This window comes from Crinia signifera, chromosome 3 (assembly GCF_055691185.1).
Source record: "Crinia signifera chromosome 3, ASM5569118v1, whole genome shotgun sequence".
Classification (NCBI taxonomy): domain Eukaryota; kingdom Metazoa; phylum Chordata; class Amphibia; order Anura; family Myobatrachidae; genus Crinia; species Crinia signifera.
Window position 1 is genome coordinate 146441891 of NC_139219.1, and position 18259 is coordinate 146460149.

Consider the following 18259-nt stretch of genomic DNA (forward strand, 5'->3'; position numbering starts at 1 on the left):
TGAATTTACATCACTGACAGCTGGTGTGTAATGAGTTGCTGGGATATACAGAAATAAAGCTACTGTAGCTACACACTATGCAATCTTTTTGATTGAACTGACAAAGGGGCTGATTTTTCTCACAGTGGAACGTCCCGATATTACTATTATCATTTATTTATATGGTGCCACAAGGGATCTGCAGCACCCAGTTACAGAGTTCATAAATAACCAAAACGGTGACTTAAAGTTCAAGAGAGACACAGGCTATATAAACATACTGTATCTGCATTAGCAGACAATACTAAAATAAGTATTAAGGTGATGTAAACCAAGATATTAGATGGCACATGAGGGAAGAGGATCCTGCTTGTGAGAGCTTACATTTTGAAGGGGAGGAGTAGGCAGGCATGGGTGACACAGAAGGGGTAAAAGTAGGCATGTGACAGTGGGTTAGGATGACAGTTGGCTGGGGTTGGTGAAGAAGTGGGTCTTGAGAGCCTGCTTAAAGTTTTGTAGAGAGTTGGAGAGTCTGGAGGCAGGAGTGGGAGGAAATAACCAGTTGGCAGGAGAGGTGGCCTACAGTACATTAGTGTGGCAAAGAAAACAGGTGGGAATGTAATGGGAGAAAAAGTCAGAGATACAAATGGGAGAGGAGTGGGCGATGTGGGGGATTCTAATGTGTGAGACATTAGAATTGGATTCCGAAAGGGAAGGGGAGCCAGTGTAGGGCTTTTAAGAGGTGACAGGTGGATGTATTACGTTTGGTGAGGAAGGTAAGCCTGGCTGCAGGATTGAGGATAGATTGGAGTGGAGAGATGTTTTGTCAGGGATGCCACATAAGAGAAGATTACAGTAGTCCAGTCTGGAGATGACCAGATGAGGATCTTAGTGTCATCCATGGTGGGAAGAGGTCTGGAAATATTTTTTAGATGAAGATGACAGGTTTGTGGTTTGGAGGGGATCAATGTGTGGTTTGAAGCAGAGGGTGTAGCCGGCCCCAACTGTTAGATCTGCCTCACTTGTTGGATTTACCTGGACTCTGTTTGTGCTCATACAGATGGAGCTGCGATTATCCAGCCCGCCGGCATCCTGACTCAGCACGCCGTTCATCGAAGCTTGCCAAGAATGGGACACGCATGCATGGGAGATGCTTGTGCACCCCATTTGCGTCAATGGATACACGAGCATGTGAGATGCTCATGTGTCCTGGTCTTGATGAACGGTGCACTGTGAAGTATTGCTCTGGTGGGCCGGCGGGCTGGGTAAATGCGGCTTCATCTGTATTATACGCTTTACCTTTACATTTCTGCTTAATCAATGAGTGGTATTTATTCATTGTGTTGTGACATTCATTGATCTACCCAATGCATATCAGGTTCTACATTTGGCATCTACATATATGTACTGTTTATGCATATCTACAGATGTCTCCAGCTTCTGCTCTACTGCATATAGCAGTGTTCTGTAGCGGGATCGCGATGCGTCCGCATTGCAGCCAGGGCCCATATACTTCAATGAGATCAGATTGAAGTGAATACAAATTGGGGCAAACACTATGCTGCGACTCGTGTGGTGCGATACATACACATCACAGCCACGATGTGAAAGGACACATCTGCAGGTGGGCACACAGGAGTACCTAGAACCCTCCCTGCCTGCCGATCTATCAGCCTAGTGGTGCAATTTTAAACAGCCTTTAGCAGGCTGTGAGCCTGCCGGCAGCGGCCTCCTAGTATAGAGATACCGACTGTCACTGGGGCCGGGCTGGCAGTACTGTAGCTGCAGAGGCAGCATGTATTTCCTCAAAGGCTATGCTCCACACATGTAAGCTGGCCAGGGGAGGTAGCGACTGAGCTCTATAGCTGGGAAAGTACAATGTTCCATTTTTTTTAGATCTAGTAGATGGAGGTGGTGAATGCTCTGTGTGTATGTGTGTGTATGTTGCATGTACTGTATGTGTGTAACTGCTACAGTATGTGTCTATATGTACTGTATATGTTGCATGTATATGTGCACATGCTGTGAATATCTATGTACAGTATGTGTGTGTCTGTCTGTGTGCACATGCTGTGTGAATATATATGCTGTGTGTGTGTCTGTGGCAAGGGCGTAACTACCATAGGTGCAAGGGGTGCAGCTGCTATGGGGCCCGGAGCTGCAGGGGGCCCATCTTTACTGTCTAAGTAATATGTTTTACATACATTTGTCACCATCAGTTGCTAAATAGGGGGCCCTTACAAACTTTTGCTATGGGGCCTACCAATATCTAATTACGCCACTGGTCTGTGTATCTATGCTGGGTGTGGTATGACTGCCCAACAATTGAGATCCCAAACAGTCAGTATACTGACATCGGAATCCCGACTGACGGAATCCCGGATGAGCACAAAGAAGCCCCTTGCGGGCTCGGTGGCTCGCTTCCCTTACCACAGGTTCTATTCTCCCTCTATGGGGGTCGTGGACCCCCACAAGGGAGAATAGCCCCTGTCACCGGCTTCATCAGGAGCAGGTATATACTTGCTCCTGATGAAGCCGGTGACACCGGGGAAACGCGTTGAGCACCTGTGAAAACTGCTGTTTCTATTTGCCACCCACCCACCCGCCAAGTGACCTGTCCACCTATCCCACGGAGGATCCTCATATTTCCTGGATTACAAATTATTTCTTTTGGGATAACTGCATGATCCCTAATCCTTCCAAATGCACTCAAGAGGACACTAATACTGGGAAACCTTGAGTCCTTGAAAATATAGGACAACCACAGGACATCGTGTCACAGAACCTGGCAAAACAAAACCGGGCCCAATGGGATGGTAATATACAGCCCACTCACATTGTTTTCACAATTGAACTCACCCTAAGCTATAAGCTCAATTCAAATCTGATTATCCCCGTGATAGCTAGCTCATAATTGTGTATCATTAACTACACCACTACAGTGATTTACCTTTTTACTTCTTTTAATTGTTGTTATTAATAAATTGTTATACCTTTTTAGTGATACCTATGCCATATGGTTATCAATTAACAAAAAATGTTTAAGGAACCCCTTCTCATCGCAGTTTGTGCCGCTGTGGGGGAACCCATCCTTTCCTCCCTCAATGACCATCCCGCTATGTACAGAGTGGAAAGACAAGGGACTAGACCTGGCCTGTCGTGTATTTGACCCAGGGGGATGTTTTTATTCTTTCTCAGATCTGTCACAGAACTTTAATCTCCCACGGACACATTTTTTTGTTTATTTGCAGGTACGCCACTTCATCTCCTCTATGAAAATACCAGGCTTACAAATGAAGGGTGCAATCCCCATTTCACAGGTGTCCTCTATAGATCTGCTCTTATATTACCTTTTGTTTAAAAATTATAAGATTACATTTTTATATGCACTACTTATAAAAGGTCAATCCTCAAATAACCCCCAATGGCAGATTCTAATACAAAAATGGGCCAACGACATACCAATTATTAGCCAAATAGAAGATATTATTGGAATGCAAACACAATCACTTAAGGTGTTAAATGCGGTCTATCTGCAGGAGGTTTTCATGCGAACTGTACACAGGGCATACATACCCCACATAGACGTAGTTTTATGGTCCAAGAGGAGACTGGGGCTTGCATGAAGTGTGGAATCTCTGTGGCCAACTTCGCACATTGTATGTGGTCATGTTGTAAAGTACGTAGATATTGGTGGAAGGTATTAAACTTTCTTTACAAAATGTTTCATGTAAAATTCACTTTTGACCCTCTGGCATTAATGGGGCTATCCTTTAAAAATTGGTCTATAGAAAATCTTGACAAGAATAATATAGCTCTCCTTATTATAATTCTGGCGGTTGCAAAGAAATGCATATTTATGTTCTGGACTAAGAGAGCTGCTCCACAACTTGAGACTCTTAAAAGGAAACTCACACAGATCTTATATTTTGATAGGAAGTATGCTTAATTGGATCTTGTTAATGGAGCAAGAAAGTTTATGGCAAAATGGTTACCATTTATGAACACCTTGGACACCGAGCCTAAGGCTCATATTCTTTCCATTTTTGAAACCACGAGCGGACCGGATTTGTTGGATGAAACGCATCCCTCTCCTACATCCTTCGTATAAGGCAATTAACTATGTCTTCCTTGCTCTAGAAATTGTAATACAAAATTGAAAAGGATATAGATGTACCCTTGACTAGGTTTATCCTTCTTGATTCTGGCATAATGACATCAATGGTTTATTCATAGAATTATGATAAATGTGTAGTGACAGAAAGATGTGTAAAGTGTAAACAGTTTATTAATGTGATTGTCAATGTATAACATCTTTTGTTGTTTGATTGCTGGATGCTACTTTCCAGCCTTAAGCAAATCTTACTAACAATAGTATTCCTCCCTTTCCCTTACCTATAACTTCCCTGGTGTTTTCCCGAGTATTGTCACGTCATGTCTTGTCTTGGTCCTTTTTGTTCCATGTGATTTATGTTTGTTCTATATAGGATTACAGAGGGGCAGGTGTAATGGCAAAGTAGACAATGGCAAAGTAGAAAATGAGACCCTACCTAGGCATAGCTGGATATAATTAATAATTGTGGTGATTAAGGTCACAAAGCAACTCTGAGAATACTTTGTTTGTCAACTATTTATTAATAATGGTAAGATACAACGATATGTAAGATTGTATGTTTACAGTCACCTGTCCAAAGTGCGTAATGTTCACTGTCTTATGTTAAGTAATGAAAATTTGAATAAAAAGATTAAAAAAAAAAAAAATTGTTATACCTTTGAGAGCCGTGTATTGTATTTTTCTTAAAACAGCCAGCGCTGGCACAATTTTCCTTTTTCTTCCTATATATTTGGGCTTGACAAACCCAGTGCCAGCACCACACACCAACCCATAAGCAAAAGCAGGGCAAAAGGGGCAGGGCAATAGAGACAGGATGGGACATTGGACATAAGCTCAGGACAATAATGAGAGGACAATAGGGACAGAACAATAGGGACACGACAATAGGGACAGGACAGGACATTATAATATTCATAAGCAAAGAACAACAGGGACAGCACAGGACAATAGGGATGACAAGGGATAGGACAGGACAATAGAGATAGGAGGGGACATTAGGAACAAGCACAGGACAATAGGGACAGGTCATCACTACTCACCAAGCATGTATTCACCTTAAAAGAATGGATCCAGGCCTCGTTGGGATTGAGACTCATACACCAGGGTGCAGGCATGGATCTGCCGCTGGAGGGGGGGGAGGAGAACCCGGCAAGTGCTGTTTCCCCACGCTTGGTCTCTCTTTCGCTCACTTGTGATGGGTGGGTGGAGACAGAGAAGGCACAGGCAGCCTCTACTCCCTGCTTGGTCTCCTCCTCACACGCGCTGGGAGGGGGGACACAGGAGGCGCTGAGAAGTGCTGCTCCCCGCTGGTTTCTCCTGCTCACATGCGCTGGGTGGGCAGTGACAGGAGGCGAAGGCAGCTGCTGCTCCCCACTTTGTCTACTCCGTACATGCGATGGTTGGGGGGGGGGGAGGTCGGGGTCCCGGCAAGTGCTGCAGTTCCACCGGCAGCAAGTGCTGCAGTTCCCCCGCCAGACCTCCCGCTCACATGCGCTGGGTGGGCGGAGAGACGGAGTCAGTGCACAGGAGGCGCAGGCAGGCAGCTGGTTCTCCCCCTCACATGCGCTGGGGGGTATAGAGGGGAGGTGCTGTTCCCTGCTGGGTCTCCCCCCGCTCAGTGCCAGCGCAGGAAAAGGCAGGGGAGTGCTTGCTGTCAATGGGGCCCCCCAGCCGCCAGGCCCCATAGCAGCTGCATCCCCTGCACCCATGGTAGTTCCGCCACTGCCCCTGCTGGAACACCAGCAGTTGGGATTCCGATGTCGGTATACTGACTGTTGGGATCCTGATTGTCTGGCAGTCACCGAGCACCCATCTATGCTATCTGTGTATATCTATGCTATGTGTTTATTTTATTTATTAACAGTTTCTTATATAGCGCATACATATTCCGCAGCGCTGTACAGAGAATATTTGAACAGTCCCTGCCCCAGTGAAGCTTACAATCTATATTCCCTACCACATGTACACGTACACACAGACTAGGGTTAATTTTTGTTGGGAGCCAATTAGCCTACCAGTATATTTTTGGATTGTGGGAGGAAACCGGAGTACCCGGAGGAAACCCATGCAAGTACGGGGAGAATATACAAACTCCGCACAGTTAGAGCCATGGTGGGTATTGAACCCGTAACTCTCTCTGCACATGTTAAATCAGCCCCACCTGCAGTGCATATGGTTTTGTCCATTAGAGAGTGTTTGTGCCTTTCCGAGTGAACTAGAATAACCCCCTATGGGTGCAGTACACACAAATAATGAATAAAGACGAGAAAAATTGATTAGAATTTTTTGTATTTAATTTTTTTAATGCGCAGCTTGTATAACGCTGCTTGGAGGCCGAACAATAACACACCCTCCTTCTGACAGTATATAGTATGGGTGCAGTACACACAAAGAATGAATAAAGATGAGAAAAATTGATTGGATAACACTGCGTGGACCGTGGAGGCAGAACTATCACACACGGAACTTGTTCTGCTTCTGACAGTAGTATATATCTATGGTGTATTGGATTTCAGTGCAGCACACCACAGTGACCACACACCACACTGAAAAAAATAACAATGAAAAGCTGACTGTGTACCCCACTACATTGACTGACAGCCTGCCTAACACACGAACAGTACAATTACTACAATATAAGTAAATTATATAACCCAGCACACAAACCCATCTGCAGTCTGCATAGCACAAACCCCTCTGTTGAGTCTGCACTGCACTGCACTGCCACAAACCCCTCTGCATTGCACAACACCCCTCTAGTCTGCACTGCACAACACCCCTCTAAATCTGCACAGCACAAACCCCTCTGCAGTCTGCACTGAACAACACCCCTCTGTCTGCACTTTGCACTGCACCCCTCTGAACACTAATTGGATTGATGTGACTGACAATGACAAGTGATTGATGATTCCACTCCAGGCTCCTGCACGCAGCACAAGTTCAACTACCGCCAGGTACAAGCAGAGCTGTGCATGCAATGTGTATGTGTATGTATGAATACCTCCTAACTTTGTGGGTTTGGACTCCTGTGCATGACCTTCTGTGTAGGAAAAGGGGGCGTGGACTCACAAAAGTGGGTGTGGCTTCCTCATTTTTCCCATTCCTGTGGTGGGCATGGCCAGTGCTCTCCGAGCTGCTGGTTATGCTCTCTGTCTCTGTAAATAGACGCTGTGTGCATTCGCACAGTGTTTATTCACTGCTGCTTTGCTAGAGAAGCAAATTATGAGGACCTGCCCCCTTCCCCAGCTGAGGACACTTGACGTACATACAGAAACCCCACCATGGAAATCCTATGTTTGCCAATGATCTGTACAAGGTTTGTTTATACATTTTGAATATTGATATTCTAGCTTCATATGTTGCTACATTTACTATATTGATAAACACTGTAATTTTTAACTAAAAAGAACTTTGTGGTTTTGCTACAAACCTAATATATGGGGTGGGTGTGGTATAGGAACCCGACAGTCGGGATCCCATCAGTCTTGACATCGGGATCCCGACTGTCAGGACTCAGACAGTGGGGGGAGAGCAACGAAGCCCCTTGCGGGCTCGCTAAGCTTGACACTCTGCGGGCCTATTCTATTCTCACTCTATGGGGCTTGTGGACCCCCACGAGGGAGAATAGCCAGTGGCCATCGGGATCCCAAGTGTCAGGATTCTGACATCGGTGTAATGACTGTCGGAATCCCGACTGTCATCCATCTGGCACTCCATGGGGTTACACAGACCTGAACCCTGGGCTGCTAATTTGCAGAGCCCTGTGATCAGGTAATCTCTGCCTAGCCAGAATAAAATCCTGCCCTGTGCAAGCCTGCGGAACGATGTGCACGGCTTGTAAAAATTACTCCATTTGTTAATTAGCAGATAATTCATATGCAAGATTCTCCCGATCAAATTATTTTTCCAGTGTGTGCAGTATGTGCCTAGCCCATTACTTACTTGGCAGCTGCGATATGAACAGGCTGATTGGAACCGGAGCTGATGTCACACGACTTCCCTTCAAATGCCTGGGCACACCTGCTTTTTCCCTGACACTCCCAGAAAATGGCGGTTTGCCACCCACAAACGCAGGCTCTGTCAATCAATTTGCGTACGGCCAGCGACTAAAGAAAGTAGCAGGATGTTTTCGTAGGATGGCCACGCACATGTGTTCTACAAGCCATAGACATGCGCAGTCATTCGATTATGGCCATACGCACGAATTCACAGCCGTGCGGTCATGTCTGAATAACCACCACTATTATTTTGTGGATTCTTGGGTTCCTACTGGTTCTACAACTGGATAATTACAGATAGTCATTGAAGGGCTGTGGAATGCAAGCACTACTTTGGCACTATTGCTGTGTAAGACTGAAGTGCTGTGGGGTGCAGCATTGTGTTGTTTAGTGCAGACACTGTCTTATATATAAAATTAAACTGTAAAAAAAAAAACACACGTTTATTATGTGCCAGTGTGCCACCATTACTAAAAGTGCTGTTCAGGTATTGTGTTGGAAAATAATAACGTTCATTAGGTGCCAGTGTGCCACTATTACTAGAATAGCTGTGAGTCACAGTGTATAAATCACAGCCACCTGCAGGGACTGTTTGGATGAGTACCAACTATCCCTGCAGTTTGTGCTGAAATAATGAATTTCCTCCTTTAAGAGTTTTTTTTAATGATTTTCTGCTACCCGAATAGCATTAAGCGCTGTAGGTGGCAATAGTTTGCGCTCTACAATGCATTGTTGTAGGAGACGGCATTAACAGAGGAGATAATTGCATTATCTTTTCCATTAACTCTTTCTTACATAGCTGGGAGACTTAAATCATGCAAAATCATTCACTTCCTCATTATTTAAATGAGAATGTGCTTTATAAATAGACCCCTATGTACCAAAATGAACTGCTTGGTAGATGGTTGACAGCATTAAGGGATTATATGGCATTTCGAGCACAAGAGTAAGCAGGAGTGTATTGCAGGGAATGAAGATCCTCTGTGCCAGGTATTGTTGGGATGAGTAGCCTTCCAATGCTCTGACCAATTTGAGATGTTAGGACCGGTAGTGCAGCTGTGCTCGACACTAAGGGAGGATGCGGTGGCCTAAGGGACTCTGCATTGGGCTATCACCTGTCTTGACACTGATCGTTGAACCACAATATGGTGGGAGTGCATTGGCTTCCCAGTGACAGATGAAACCAGCTGTGTGGCAAAGAGTGCATGTGTTCTATGCATTTTGAGGAAAGAATATTAGCGTATTTGTGAAGGTCGCGCTGTATATAACTGAATTATTACATGCACTGTATTTTATCCTAATTTATGAGCTAATAATGCCCGTTATACAGACTGGCCACACTCACTCTAAAGACAAACATTTAGAAACCCCACCTCTAGAAATCCTAATAATTTTGATATTGTTCACCATACACAAGGGATTCTCATGTGATTTGGTCTCTTTTCAGGCTATTGTGGTGTTCAATCACATGAAAGTGTCCCATTTGCATGTTATTGGCAGCAGGTCTGATGTGATGCATGGTCCCGTGCGCATCCCACTGGAGCCTGCGAGTCGCACCGGCTGCAGACGTAATCTATTGGAATGCTTTTGAAAAGGGCAGACTTGGCTGGGTTCGCATGGATTATATTGCATGCAAAAGGACGGCATGTGATAAGTCACATGTGATCCTGCCATCCGGGAAGTCCCGCACAAAGAAACTAATTTACAATTACTTAGAATAACTAGTTCTTTCAGCACATACTACAATAAAGAACCTATACTATACAGTATTTGCAAATACACGTAAAGTTTAAATTCAAATTGTCTTCTTTGCTAAATTATATAAAACTGTTTCTTTATTCGTTATTAAGCAGCTCTGTAATAAAACATTGCCTTATATCATGACAAATGGAAATGCTTTTGGTTGGCAGCTAAATTTATATAACATTTTATTATATATTAATGCTGAGCTGCATGTTTGCCCTGGCTGACAGGTGCAGATGAAAGCTAACATTAGACTACACCCCTGTTCTTGCTGTTTTTGGCCAGATTGGTAATCCAGAGAACCAAGTACAAGTGGCTGAAATCACTGCTTCTTATATACATGTAAATAGTTATCATGACATTATTTCCAAATATCTCTGTGTAAACATCCTCAGAATATCCCAGTGTGCCAAACATTTTTGGAACCTCATCCTCTCTCATAAATGTTAACTCAAACCAGGAACTTTGTATGTTATTTTCACTTGGTGAAATCCAAGTCTGTCCTGTACATATTATACAATACTATGGCCTCATTTTTAGATACTGAGCTCCAATAGCTCCGGGGATATCCCCTGCACTGAATTAGGGATGTACAGTACTTGCTTTAATTATCACGTAGTCCTTGCCAATCCATATCCATGTGGTAGAATTAACTCATGTTAATATTACCTCACTTATTATTGCTGTCTTAGTGACTTCCCCTATTAATATGCCATCCAAAATCACATTTTCCCTCAAATGTCATTAAATGATTGCTAAAGGTTGTAATAAAGAGCACATTGGCTACTCTCTGTGGTTTCCCATTATACATTTCTTCATACAGTATATATATATGTATAAATGCAAATATGGTTTATATTACTTTATATCTCTTTTTTCCAGTCTGCCCCTCTGAATGTGTTTTTTAAGATTTGTTTTTATTTAGCAATTTGGAGGGAAGGGAGGGTTGTGTTTTATGTCATACTAGTTAAAAAGATGGCTTCTGCAATGTACAGTACTTTTGCTTTGAGCTGTGACAGTTTTTACTTTCACTTTGAGCTGTGACAGTTTTTAGCCCACAAACTCTCCACCCCACCCCCAGTCCCAAAATGAGTAACAGTACCCCGTATTTTGTCAACCTGCACCAGGCCCAAACAGCCAGCAGGGTAATGCCACAGCCGGGGGTAATTCTGGAGGGGCGGGGGGATAACCCTTTATTGGGGGGTCCCCATTGCCCCATGGCCTGTGCTCAGGCTGACCAGCTACAGGGTTTGATGCTTTGCCGGGGGGAACTAGTATCAATAGTTTCCCCCGGCTGTGGCATTATCCTGCTGGCTGTTTGGGCCTGGTGCTGGTTGCCAATATATAGGGGACCCCTACCCATTTTGTCCTACGTTTTTTGGGAACCAGGACTGGCCCTTGAGCGTGGTGCTGGTTTTAGAATTTACGGGGAACCCCTATTATTTCTGTCCCCTGAATTTCTAAAACCCAGACCATGCAATGAGCCCAGGGCTGGTTATGCTGGGGAGGTTTTTTACCTAAAACCGCACATTACCATTAGAAAAGAAATGCACATGTCTAATAATTTGCACATTTTCATGACCAAAAGATCGCACCAAATCGCATGCGAATTCTGTTTCTGCCCTGAAACTTGCATTCTATTACATGTGCAAATTTGTCAAAAATTCCAACTGGCTCCTCTCCAATCTGTCCTCAACTCTGCAGCCAGGCTTATCTTCCTCTCCCGCCGCTCTAATTCTGCCACTCCCCTTCAACAAAATCTGCACTGGCTCCCATTCCCCTACAGAATCCTCTTCAAACATCTCAACCGCACATACAGGGCCATCTCTAATTCCATTGCTCCATATATCTCTAACCTCATCTCCATTCATACACCCTCCCGCCCTCTATTGTCGGCTGACGACTGTCATCTCTCCTTCACCCTGATCACTGCTTCCCATGCTAGAGTACAGGACTTGGTACTTGTTTCCTAGCACGGCGCCCACGATTTTCAATCGTATGGCATCTTATGCATTGTATCGCATCTCATGCCATATAGCCACATGCAATGCGATTTTGGCCCCCCTATATGATTTTTAATTGTATAAGCACCCTAATGGGTGCTTACAATGTTAAATGCACCCCCACTATGAACGCCAACCCGAAGCGTGGCGAGCGCAGCCAGCCAGCGAGGGGCGGCGGTACACGTCCTCTGACCTTTTCATACCCCCACTATCCACATCGGCGTGGAGTTGATCTTAGATAGTGTGGTGAGCGCAGCGAGCCACCGAGCCCGAAGTGTGGCGAGCGCAGCGCGCCCCACGAGGGAATGTGTATTACAGTACTTTACATTTATTCTGCGTCCCCTCGTGGGGCTCGCTGTGCTCGTCACGCTTCGGGCTTGGTGGCTCGCTGCGCTCGCCACACTATCTAAAATCAACTCCACGCAGACTTGTATAGTGGGCGTATGAAAAGGTCAGAGGACGCGTACCGCCGCCCCTCGGAGGCTCGCTGCGCTCGCAATGCTTCAGGTTGGTGTTGATACTGTATGTGTATATACTGTATGTATATGTATATATATATATATATATATATATATATATATCCAGGCAGAAGCAATTTGCACACTACTGGTGTACACCAGGCGGGTGCTCAAAAAACCATGTAAAACGTTAGTAAATGGACAATTAGAGGCTGGCACACCTTTGCAAAAAAGAGAAGTCTTTTATCGTGAAAAACGTGAAAACATTTTGCAGCAATTGAAGGTAAAATACAACCGTCCATACATCATGGTGAAACGGGATACATCACTGCAAACAGTCAGTCAGGCTCAACAGCTGTTTCGGCACGTGGTTGCCGTCGTCAGGAGCACTGACTGACTGTTTGCAGTGATGTATCCCGTTTCACCATGATGTATGGACGGTTGTATTTTACCTTCAATTGCTGCAAAATGTTTTCACGTTTTTCACGATAAAAGACTTCTCTTTTTTGCAAAGGTGTGCCAGCCTCTAATTGTCCATTTATATATATATATATATATATATATATATATTGCAGGCATAGCTCTGTGAAATCAACTTTTCTAGCAATGCTGGACCAGAGCTGTAATGCTGTGTACACACGGGGGCGATTTCAGCATATATATATATTGCCTTGATTGATGATCTGGAAAAAAGATTGACGATCTGGAAAACAGATGACGAAGGAACAACTCCACACACATATTCTAACATTGTGGGGCTGCCCCGCATTTGCGCACAGAGAGGCCACCCAGGTGGGAGGGAACACCTCCCATTGGGACTGCCTTGAGTGACTGGCAGGTCGGACTTCCAAAAGGAAATCTTTGCCAGTCACATTGAAGCCAGAGCAGTCTCACAAACTGCATCTGGCTTCACTTAGACAGAGACAGTTGTGGATTTTAACTGGTGGGGCTGCATCCCTGCAGCCCATAGGTAAAAACATCCACTGACTACAACACACACCCAAATCAGTACAACAAACACACAGAACACACACACTTAAACGTTGCCAGGATACGCACAGCACACTACACACATATATACGTAGCATACCTCACTCACAGTACAACACACACCGACATTCATTACAACACACACCCAAAAACAGTACAACACACATAACACACACACTTATACATTGCACAGATACATACAGCACACTACACACACATATATATGTAGCACACATTACGCAATTACACATTGGACAGATGCACACAACACACACACAAAACATACCTATAACAGTACAACACCCACCCACATTCACTACACACCCAAAAACAGTACAACGCACACACAAAACACACAGTTAACATTGCACAGGTACACAAAGACGCTTGGACAGATACACAAAACACAACACACACAGCCACATACACTACAACACACACACAGAACACAAAAAATTATTGCATCATAGCATACCCTCCAACTGTACCGAATTTGCCGTTTTTAACAGTCTGTACCGGCAAATAAAAACTGCACCGAATGTATCATTTTTATTTTTATTTTTTTTTCCCCATATCCATCTCTCCAGTCCTCCAGGCTGTCACTGTGCTTCCCGGCCAGTGTCACTGAGAAATCTTTGTCCTGGCCAATGCACCCATTGATCAATAGAAAGTACAAAGTGGATACTCTGCACTCACAGTTTCTCTAATTAAAAAAATAAAAACTTTTGGCAGAAAAAGAATGCTTTATCCCAGGGGTTCCCAATCTTTTTAGAATCATGGCACCCTAGAGCAGCAGAATTTTTCCACGGCACCCCTAGGCCCAAAAAAATTATATAAAATGAAGTCGATTGTGTTTATATGTGCTTCTTAGGTTCAGTTATGTGTTAAAGGGCATGAGTTGCTGCTGATTGTACACATATTTTATGATTGGCAGCCACCAGCACTGTTTTTGTCCATAAATATAATTATAATTGATCATAAATAATTTGAATTGGTCCTTAACCACCAACTCGTGGCACCCCTGCAAGTGTCCCGAGGCACCCCAGGGAGCCACGGCACACAGTTTGGGAACCACTGCTTTATCCATTAATAATTTCCTCTGTTTATAACAGTTTGTTATCACCTTCAGATTTTGGGCCAGATGTACTAAGCTTCAAAAGTGACCAAATGCAGAGTGATAAACATCTAGCCAATTAGCTCCTACCCCACATTACAGCCTGTGTTTGAAAAATGTCAGGCAAGAGCTGAGCCTTATTGGCTGGTTGTTTATCACTCTTCATTGTATCACTTTTGCAGCTTAGTGCATCTGGCCCTTTACTATTTAAAGCCAGTCTAAGCCATAGTTGCCTACCCTCCTGCATTCTGCAGGAGACTCCCTGAAATAGCAGCAATCTCCCTCTCTCCCTCATTAGTCTAGCAATCTCCCTCATTTCACTTAGCCCATGTTACACTGTTACATTTTGGGGGGAAAAGCAATAAGAGATAGATACATTTACATTGAATCATCTGCACCATTTCCTAGCACTTTAGAAAGTATAGCATATCTTACTAACTGCTTTGGGGCTCATCTACATTTGGATATTAGTCAATTTAAAAGATTCCTCTCAGATGTAGCAGTACACACCCACACTTCTAGGTGCCACGTTCACAATCTCATTTCACAATCACTCCATATATGGAACTAGACGTGCCCTTTGTGTGTAGCATGACACACCCTCTCAATGGGGCGCTGTGCAAAATTCTATCACCAATTATAATATCCCTGAAACTAGCTTTCAAAAGTATGGTCTAAGCATGTATGATATATCTCAGAAGATACCTCTGCTCTCTTCCACAGCTCCCACACTTGTGGTTCTTGTAGCAGCCAAACCCCACATCCCCTGTAGTTCTATCATTGGCAAACAGTTTATACTACAGGACATTTGTTAATGCACTGCATAGCATCTGGGCCAATGTTTTCTGTCACCAGTTTTCAAGCTAATGGGATGTAAGATTCCATTTTTTTTTACTATTTTTACGTATTCTCAATATCACTCTGTATTAATATCCTATGTAATAATAATAATAATAAGGTACTCTTTACCTAGAAGGGCGCCCGTCGCGGGCATCGCGGGTACATTTATGTATGGCCGCGACGCGACCGACGCGATGCCCGCGATTTCCCATTGAAACCAATGTTAAACTTGGAAATCGCGTCGGTCGCGTCGCGGCCGGCCATAAATGTACCCGCGATGCCCGCGACGCGATGCTCCCGATTTCCCATAGGAATCAATGTTAAAAGGCGCGATGGACCCGATTTTACTGTTAAATGGCTCAATCCACCCGATTTGGCCATAGGAATCAATGTTAAATGGGCCACAGAGCCCATTAACCCTTAAATGTCCCCCCAAATTTTTAACGCCATCCCACGATCCACGCCAACCCGAAGCGTGGCGAGCGCAGCGAGCCCGCGAGGGGCGGCGGTACGCGTCCTCCGACCTTTTCATGCCCTACTATCCACTAGGGCGTGGTGTGAGAATATAATAGTGTGGCGAGCGCAGCGAGCCACCGAGCCCGAAGCGTGGCGAGCGCAGCGAGCCCCGCGAGGGGACGCGGATACCTTCACAGGTAGACGCGTCCCCTCGCGGGCTTCACAGGTGTCGGCGTCGCCACGGACACCTGTGAAGCCCGCGAGGGGACGCGCATAGCTGTGAAGGTATCCGCGTCCCCTCGCGGGGCTCGCTGCGCTCGCCACGCTTCGGGCTCGGTGGCTCGCTGCGCTCGCCACACTATTATATTCTCACACCACGCCCTAGTGGATAGTAGGGCATGAAAAGGTCGGAGGACGCGTACCGCCGCCCCTCGCGGGCTCGCTGTGCTCGCCACGCTTCGGGTTGGCGTGGATCGTGGGGTGGCGTTAAAAATTGGGGGGGACATTTCAGGGTTAATTTGGCCTATTTGGCCCCAAATCGGGTCCATTGAGGCATTTAACAGTAAAATCGCGGTCAATCTGCCGTTTTAACATTGTTCCCTATGGGAAAATCGCGGTGATCGCGGTCATCGCGGGCATCGCGGCCATCCCCATTTACCCGCGATGCCCGCGATGACCGCGATGACCGCGATTTTTACCCGCGACGACCGCGATTTCAATCGCTGGCGCCCTTCTAGGTAAAGAGTACCAATAATAATAATAATGCTCTTCACCTCTTTTGAAGAATTCAATTGTTGTGCACAATAGCAGAACCTAGATGGCATCTAAAGGATCATTTAAAGTGTTGATTTATTTGGACACCTACTAGGGTGGATAGTCCTGTGATCAGAGTTGGTGGGATGTGGGGCCAAAATCTCTAGGGTATGAATCATGAGATTGGAGTTTCCAATTTCTGCACAGCTTCATGTTTTTGCCGGGCAGTGCTCAGATGCTGTCTGGCTGTGCGCGTGTTGCAGATCACGCAGCACATTGCACCTTCATGCTGACCTTTCCTTCCCCTACAATAGCTCCTCCCATCCATGAGGTTGGACACTGCTCTGGTGGGATCACCATTCCTGGCCAGGAGGTCCATAGTCAGAGTGAACCCGCTGTGCATATTTGGATACTAACATCAGCCACCTGCATCACGGAGCTGTGGGCGGGAGTGTACAGAGTCTAGGCTAATTCATGGACTCCTACTCATAAACTATAATGCACATAAAACTTTTATTGCTTTCACTAACAAAAATGGGTGACATATATTACCACCAATTCAGTGGTAGTTATTGAACTGAACAGTCCAGTATGAAAACCTTTTATTTATTTTTTTATCTATAAATATTTATTGAAGTGTTTAAATACATTAATTGTAAATGTTGTTGGTCGTTTTTGGTGTAGTGTTATGCAACATTTAGTTCCTTTAAAACATCATCACACAAATGCTTTAAAAAAAGATCAACTCAATCCCAGGATTGAAAAAAATGGTACCTAGGAGTACCAAAAATCCAGTTATTTTTTTTTTCATTTACAGGTTGCCAGCAACTACAATCTGGTCACATCTGCTGTGTGATGTCATTATTTAATAGCCCTAATGCAGCACTTCTCTGAAAACTGTTTCAGAGTAGTGAGAGAATTGTGCAAAAGGACGTCCACCGCTTTCTTCAGCCGCCCGTCTGCCGCTTGGAAACTTCTGCGGCTCCCATTGTCACTGCCATGGGCCACCTGGAAGCTGCATATCTCTTCTCTGCTAGTCAGGGAGGGAGTGTCACATGACTCTGGTTGTATGAGCCATCTATTAAAGACAAATTTCTCCCAATCCCAACTAATCTGACGTGCAGCACGTCAGATCAGAGGACCAATCCTCCAATCTCCAGGAGCCGGCATTGTATGATTGTGTGCACACGATGTTTATGCGCATGTGCAGGCCATCTGTGCCAACGGATGTTTCCATTCGCATGTGTGATGGGAAAATAGGCGTGCGGCAGGCGTTTGTGCTGGGGACGGGTGGCATTAAGTTGACTCACAGAGCTGCGAAATCCACAGCTTTGCGAGTCAACCAGAATGACCCCTGTGACTGGTTAAAAAGTTATATTAATTACACTGCAAGCACTATTTGTAGTTCTTTTAGTATACTGTATATAAATTATGACATCTGAGAGCTAAAAGGACAGTTTTAGGTGTATGTCCAGGGATTTTTAAAACCTCACCACATTTACTAAAACCTTATTATGATCAACTGCACTGTCCTGTTTTTTTTGGTACTTGTTTCCTAGCACAGCGCCACCGATTTATATTGTATTTCATTGGGTTGGAAAAATCGGTCCGATCGACCAAATCGACCCGATTTTTAATTGTACAGCCACCCTGATGGCTGATTACAATGTTAAATGCCCCACAGACCCGATTTTTAATTGTATACCCACCCTGATGGGTAATTACTATGTCAAATGCCCCCCCCAGTTGTTAATGCCACACCACGATCAACGCCAAACCGAAGCGTGGTGAGCGCAGCGACCCGCGAGGGG